General features: G+C 42.2%; 1 protein-coding gene across 1 annotated transcript in view; it reads right to left on the reverse strand.

Moving 5' to 3' along the window:
- LOC126391212 (uncharacterized) overlaps nucleotides 1-7033 on the reverse strand; it is a 59398-nt gene extending 52365 nt beyond the window's left edge. Inside the window, exon 1 of the mRNA XM_050045811.1 lies at nucleotides 6916-7033. The gene's annotated coding sequence lies outside the window, so the exon portion shown is untranslated. The remainder of the gene's footprint in view (nucleotides 1-6915) is intronic.
- Nucleotides 7034-7279: the final 246 nt, after the last annotated feature.

Below are 7279 nucleotides of genomic sequence, written 5' to 3' on the forward strand. Positions count from 1 at the left end.
ATTGTGTCATACGGATTACTGTTAATTTATTATGCTGATCTGTTCTGTACTACATCTATTGCACGTCTGTCCGTCCTGGAAGAGGGATCCCTCCTCAGTTGCTCTTCCTGAGGTTTCTACCGTTTTTTTCCCCCGTTAAAGGGTTTTTTTTGGGGAGTTTTTCCTTATCCGCTGCGAGGGTCATAAGGACAGAGGGATGTCGTATGCTGTAAAGCCCTGTGAGGCAAATTGTGATTTGTGATATTGGGCTTGCCCACAAATGGTTTGAGGAGAACAACCCCTTCAACCACGATCGAGACAAGCAGTTGCTTGTTTCCTTCTCAGCAGATTCCATGAGCACTGCAGAAGACGCAGTCAACGTTGAGAGAGCGGCTGAAGTAGGGAGGGAGATGCAGATAAAGCTGGGTGGACAGTCAGTGACATAGACCATGGCGGTGAAGTTCAAGGTACAGGCCCTGTCATCGCTCAGAAAAATTCAATGACAGGTCAGTGACAAGAACATTCACCTAAACTCACTCAAGTTGTTCAACTGACTGATAATCTTCGCCCAACGGGATATGACAGTCGAGACAAGCATAGAGTATGAGCTTACTTCTACTCCCTTCCCCTTGTCCTTGTTCAGCAACAAAGATCAGAAAATGAACAAGGTTTGAATCGGCAGTGTTTGGCACAGTTTTAGACACTTTGCACATATCTAGTTCTATTTCCAGGTGCGGGCAGAAGATACAGATGTGCTAATAATGCTGGTGCACCATAGCTCAAACATCGATCATCTACTCCTCTGAACCTTGTCGAAGGGCTCTTACAAGGTCAGGAAGATCCAAAAGCTCTCTCTGAAAGACAGAGGAACTACCTGCTTTTTTCTCATGCCTTCACCGGTTATGATATGGTTTCTGCAGTCTGGGACCATTGGGAAATTAACTCTATTTGACAGGTTTTGTGCAGGAGACACTGATGAGCACATGGACATCTTCCTTTGCAACACATTCTCACTCCGACCTCGTCACATATTGACTTTTGGTCCACGTATGATGTGCAAGGTTCCCTGGATGCGCTGGTTGTTGACGTTCTGGGACACTGTGTCAAGTTCTGCCTGTTACATGCTTTGTCTTCTTTGAAGATAAACTTCTGTTTTTTTCAGGTTTAGGAAAAAAAGAACAGGTTTTGGCTTTAGAATCTTACGGGACGCGAACACTGCTCTCTCGGGTGAAAGTCGGTGTTTGTTGTACCCATCCACCACCCCTCCAGCCTGCGCTACTTGGACTTTAGCCACCTTAACTTTCGTCCTTGTCTAGCCAGGTTTCCCCCTGACGCCACTGGGTGCCATTAAACTATAATGATGACAGGCTGCGTATCATGCCGATGTTAAAAGATGCCTTTTTTTGTTAGTTTCTGACGTCGCAAGTCACTGCCCAAGTGCCGGATTTTGACAACTTCAGAGTGGCCCTCCTTGACGTACAGGCTACTAAGGACACGCTGATCAGGGCTGGTATGGCAGTTTTCCAGTGCATACACCATGCACCAGGTACAACTTTGAGTGCAACTCAATACAACATGTTTTTGCGGAAGGCAGCGGCCGGGCTGATCAAAAGAGAAACTCTACTTTGCACCTGCACAGCATTCTCTCCATGCCTAGCTCTAAACCCGGGACTGAATGCTTCTTCAGAGTATGTCTTTGGACCCCAGGAACTATAGATGAATGGTAGACTTCATGGTTATGAGTCAGTTCCAACACTAGACCCCATGGCTTCTGAGTAGCTACTCCAGTTCACAAACTGTAATTGTAATGGAGATTGCAGCAACCGGCAGTGCAGCTGCAAGAAAAATGGTGTCAAGTGTATCTCAGCATGCAGAACTTGTACAGGCATTACATGCTAGAACTGTATCCATAATGACTCAGACCTAGACTCCTGAGACATTTGACATTATAGAGCAGTATTGTTTTCTAACTAGAGATATTGAAATAAATGAATAAAGCTACTTTTAAAATTTACACATAAAATAAATCAGACGGGGCCCCCGTGGTTATGGTGCAAAACAAATGCTTGCAGTCAATTCAGAATCCTGAAAAAACCCTAGTTTGACCCCTCACAAGCTACTCAAGGCAGAGGTTAACATTTTCAATTTTTCACCGATAAGGTTCTGGGTACCCCAACTTTCAGCAGCTGTCACGGATTTTCCTATGGGAGTTGAACTTAAATCTTTTATATGTGTTATTAGACACCTTTACAAACACATTAGTGAAGAAATTTTTTGGTAAGGAATTTATTCCCAGATTTTCGCAATATTCCATGCCTAGATATGTGACACTCAACTTCATCACAATGTCTTCTACAAAAAGCCTCTTGGACAATTAAGGCCAACATCATGGACATCTGATTATGTTTTAAAATAGGAAAAAGTTAGAAAGACACATTATTAGTGGTGGGTCTGCAAAATGTAACAATTAAAATATGATGCATTATAATTAACCAAATGATCCATCATTAGGCTATATTAGAATTGAAAGCTCAACCTTGAACAGACTTTTGTTCAAACACATTGTGCTATTAATACTTCTTTTGAATGCAGGACAGAAAGACAGCGTTTGCCTGAAGTCCTTTGCCCCCTAATCACTAAATCTGCCCCTCATAACAATAAAAGAACGGCACAGGATGAAGGGAGAGACACAGAACGATATGTTCTCATATTTATAAATAATTCCTTCTAAAGTCTTACTAATACTGAAACTAAAACAAAGTAGTCCGTAGAAGTCTAAAGAAATCACTTTCCACTGCTGAACATCTGACTGTTAATTCAGACACTTTGGCGTTGCGACGTAATGCTCCGCTCTGTCTATCTGCCTCTCTCACTGCGCTGCCTCAATCAGTCAATCAGCTCTGCGATCAGTGACAGTTTGGACTGAGCCAACTCAAAGGGTGGTCCAATAGTATGTAATGTTCTTGCTATTTGTTATTGTCAGTTGAAAATAGTAAAATTGTTATTGATATAGGCTGCTTAAATATTATCACCTGATTGCAGGGACTGTATGATAATTTTATTCTTAAAAAGACAAAAAAATGGGGTAGCAAAACCATTACTTTGAACCCCTTAATTGAATAACAGGAATGCGTTTGCTCCATGTGCTCCATTGCTCAGGCACCTATGGCCACCATCATGGATTTTTACTAATTTGCATGATGTGAAAAATAGTAATATGACATCTACTTTTTTGATTTTGACTGTTTCAACACCAAATTTGTTTGGCAGCATCATGGGATGGAGCTACACAATTCTATTAAAAGGGAGCAAAACTGGTCAAAATATGGCCAAAATCAATCAAAAAGTCTTTGCAAAGGTTAAGGCTTACCGGGATTAAGGCCACAACTCAAGTTATTTAAGAGCAATCCTGATTAAACTCAGTGAAGACATCTTTCACTAAATTCAAGTTTTATGCACATCTGTTAAAGAAGGGCAAAATTGCAGGACTTTTAGTGTGCAGTTTTTTAAACTCTGCATACATTTTAATGATGAAAAAAGTGTGGTATTGGTCTCACTCCTTCTTTAGCCAAAATTGAACCAGCTGAAGTAACTTTGATCAGTATTGTAAAGCCTGAAACCTGCTAGCTGCTGCTTGTGGCTTTGATTTTTGCAATTGAGCTGTTGGCTGACATAGGGCTTAAACCTGGGATTTCCACTTGTGGCTATATTTAGGATTCAAGCCCTGAAGAGGCAGAACAACTGAGTCTGTTCCACTTTATTAGGGTTGAAGCCTCCATGGCAGAATCCTTTTGAGTTTATGCCGGTTTGTTATTATCATTATTATCATATGTCGTCAGCCACTTCGGCTTTAATTGCCATGAGCTGGAAAGAACTAGAGATATGAAACTTGGCACCATAACTGGAAATGATGCTTCCCAACAAATTTGATCCCAATCAGCCTTTTGGTGAGGCTATAATTAACAGCTGAAAGACAGAAATATTTGACAGGCCATTCCCTCACACCTTGAGTCTGACTGACTTTAAGACTGACAGACATCTACAACTCAATGCACTCTACAAAAAAGCCTTCTGGACAATTAATACCACCATGATGGATGCCACAATTTGCATATTGTGAAAACCAGTGATATGAATGATGTGGGCAGTTATTCAGGAGTCTGTACTGGGGGTAATTTCCTATATCTCAGAGTCATGACCTTTCCTTTGGTGGGGGGGAAAATGTCCTGTATTGGTAAATCTGTTTTATGGGGAACAATCTCCTTTATGAGTGCAGCTGGGAGGTACAAAGCTGGGGTCAGAGCTTCAGTATGGTTTTAAAGTCTGTATATTCTGAAAGTTGGCAGAGAACACTTGGGTCTTCTCTCCATGCTGCATGCATTAAAGAGACTTGATTCCTCACATCGAGTCCATCATTTCTTCAGAGAGAGGAATTTTCCTTACAATGGGCATTTTGTGATTTTGACTCCATCACCTTAAACCTTGTTTACAGTATTGTGGTACTGAAATACACAATACTACTACAAATTAGCAAGCTTGCTCAAAAATTAACTCGCCATCGACCAAAAGGTCTTAGCAAAGGGTAGGGCTTGGAAGGAAATAGGCCATAACTCAAGCTGTGTATATATNGGTAGACTGGTGTTTCTTCAACATTAATTGAACAGCGCTTATGTAGTAGTGTGTATATCATGATATGCAGCTGAGCTCTTGGCACTGACTCTGTGACCAACCTCAGTTCAGACCACTACCTTTTGTGTTTGGATGGCTTGTGTGCTTAAATTTTACCCCTCAGACAAAGAAAAGACAAGAAGTCCTCAGTCTTGGGTCGGCGTCTTGTCAGACAAGTGACCATGGCCAGGTTGTGGCTGTGATTACTTTGTGCTGGTGTCATCAACACAGGAGATCCTGGGGAGCTGGGAGGGGACTGGGCAAACTTCCTCTGCGCTTGCACCTTTGGTCTATGCACGCACACACAAACACACATACACACACACACATATTCACATGCAGGCAGTTGCAAGTTCATGAGGTACATACATGTGAAACTATTGCAGTCTAATATATAACAGTCAGTAAGTCTATGATTCTAATGTTACTTTATGTATTTCAGGATTGCTCACACATTGATTTATTTGTGGCAGCCTGCCATGATTAAAACATCTGCCGCCACAAAAAAGATTTTCTATTTTTGGAGCTGGACCGTTTATCAGGAGCACTACTGAAATATATAAACATGTTTGGTCATTTATAGCACCACACTGTCAGATTGTAGAGTGCACTTATGGCTGGATGGAGAAGCAGATCATCAGATGCATTGAAATTGAAATTTAAGCTTTCATTCTGCTGGGTCTAAAAGTTTGCATTCATTTGCAGCAACTGCTTCTCTCCATCACAGGAGTCACAAACTGCTGCTGAGAAAAAAAAGAGCTCATGGAGAGCTCTACCTGCACTGACTGCACAGACTTTAGAGAGGGGGCACAGAATGATACGCAAGGACATACCCCCACTAAACAAACTATACAAGCAAAACAAGACATGTAGGACAAAGTTACAAAGCTTTTGTTGAAGTTGAGAGCTGTACATACAGCACATAATATCAGTGTAGTGTCACCCCTGTACGTAACCGGCAAATTTGCTACTTCCCACGAGCTCTCTGAGCTCTTTCAGTCAAATAAATACATGAATAAACATCTCTGTTAAATGCCACAATCATATAAACAGATATACAGCTGTCACTAACAAACCTTTCAGTCTTTCTAGCCGAATCAGCTACCTGGCCCGTTGTGGGTGTGTGGTTTGGGCTAATGTAAGCTGCTGTGGGTGCTACTGGATTAGCTGTTAATGAGAGTCTGTTACCGTGCAGCAGCTCGAGTTTCGGCACAGGGGTCACGTATGTTACTGTGCCACTGGTTTAGCTGCCAAGAAGAGTCTGTAGCTGTGCGGCAGCTCTTTCTTTGGCACAGTGGGCTTCTATCCATCACTGTCTCTCTCTATACCCCTTATAATTCACAGCCTGTAGGTTAGCGGAGGATCTTCTGTCTCTGCTCTGGTAATGTCATTATTACCCATCCTGCAGTGAGCTAGCTTAGTGTAGCTGCCTCCCAGCGTGTCTCAGTTGAATAGAATGTTCTGGTTTAGGGGTGGGAGGGACAGACAGCATGTTGCCTGTTCCATCCTGTGGGCTGCCTTGTTGTGCCCAGTGGTACTGAGAACATTATATTAAACACAGTGTTAACTGTATGTTTTATTTCCCAAATGTAATAGGATAGTTCAACAAATCTTTCGATTTGTAATGCATATCGAGCTGAAAGCCTGATACCAAACGGTTCAGTTCAAATATGTGTTAAACCCCTGATTATAATATATCTATAGCAATTACATACCACGGGAATAAGCTTTTTTTTCCCCCTAATGCACCACTGAGCAACTTTCAATGCTGTATCCAGTTCTCTTTATACATCCATGATTGGACTCTGTATAGCATATTCAGGTATAGCAAAGCAAGGACATAGTAGTAAAAGTGAGCCCATGTAAACACTAGACTGTGATTACATTAATGGCATTATTTAATATAGATCTGCTTTACAGGTCGGGGCGTCGGTGGCTTAGTGGTAGAGCAGGCGCCCCATGTACAAGGCTGTTGCCGCAGCGGCCCGGGTTCGACTCCAGCCTGTGGCCCTTTGCTGCATGTCACTCCCTCTCTCTCTCTCCCCCTTTCACGCTTGTCTGTCCTGTCAAATAAAGGCTAAAAAATGCCCAAAAAAATACCTAAAAAAAAAAAAAAAAAAGATCTGCTTTACAGGTGACAAGTGGATTACTTTTGCCAGTGTGGGGTAGGTGGCAGCACAGCACACCTTTTTTTCAACTACTTATAGGCGAGTCATACACACTGAACATGCAAACACATATGCACAAACACACACTAGAGCAGCTGACCTCTTGCTGGCAGGGTCAACCTTGTGACGATGTATACTAGCAGGGCAGCGCTGTTGAGGGCGTGTCTGTAAGGACCAGCTCCAGCTTGGACTAGCTGACAGGAGGGACTGACACTGGCTGATGCCATTAACCAGGGAGCCTACAGAGAACAGTTACAACTTTAGTTACTTACAAGAAGCACTTTTACTATTTTAAGAACTGATCTCCACCCACAGTGTCATAGAAATCAAAGCGCTGTGAACAAAACTATAACAAGAACAGTAAATGATATGCTTGAAATATTCTACTAAACTACTGAATCACGAAAGCTCCGTTTCCACCAAGCAGTCTGGTATGGTTCAGTTCAGTTCAGTATGCATTTTTT

The sequence above is a fragment of the Epinephelus moara genome, chromosome 6, assembly GCF_006386435.1.
Source record: "Epinephelus moara isolate mb chromosome 6, YSFRI_EMoa_1.0, whole genome shotgun sequence".
In the NCBI taxonomy this organism is placed as follows: Eukaryota; Metazoa; Chordata; class Actinopteri; order Perciformes; family Serranidae; genus Epinephelus; species Epinephelus moara.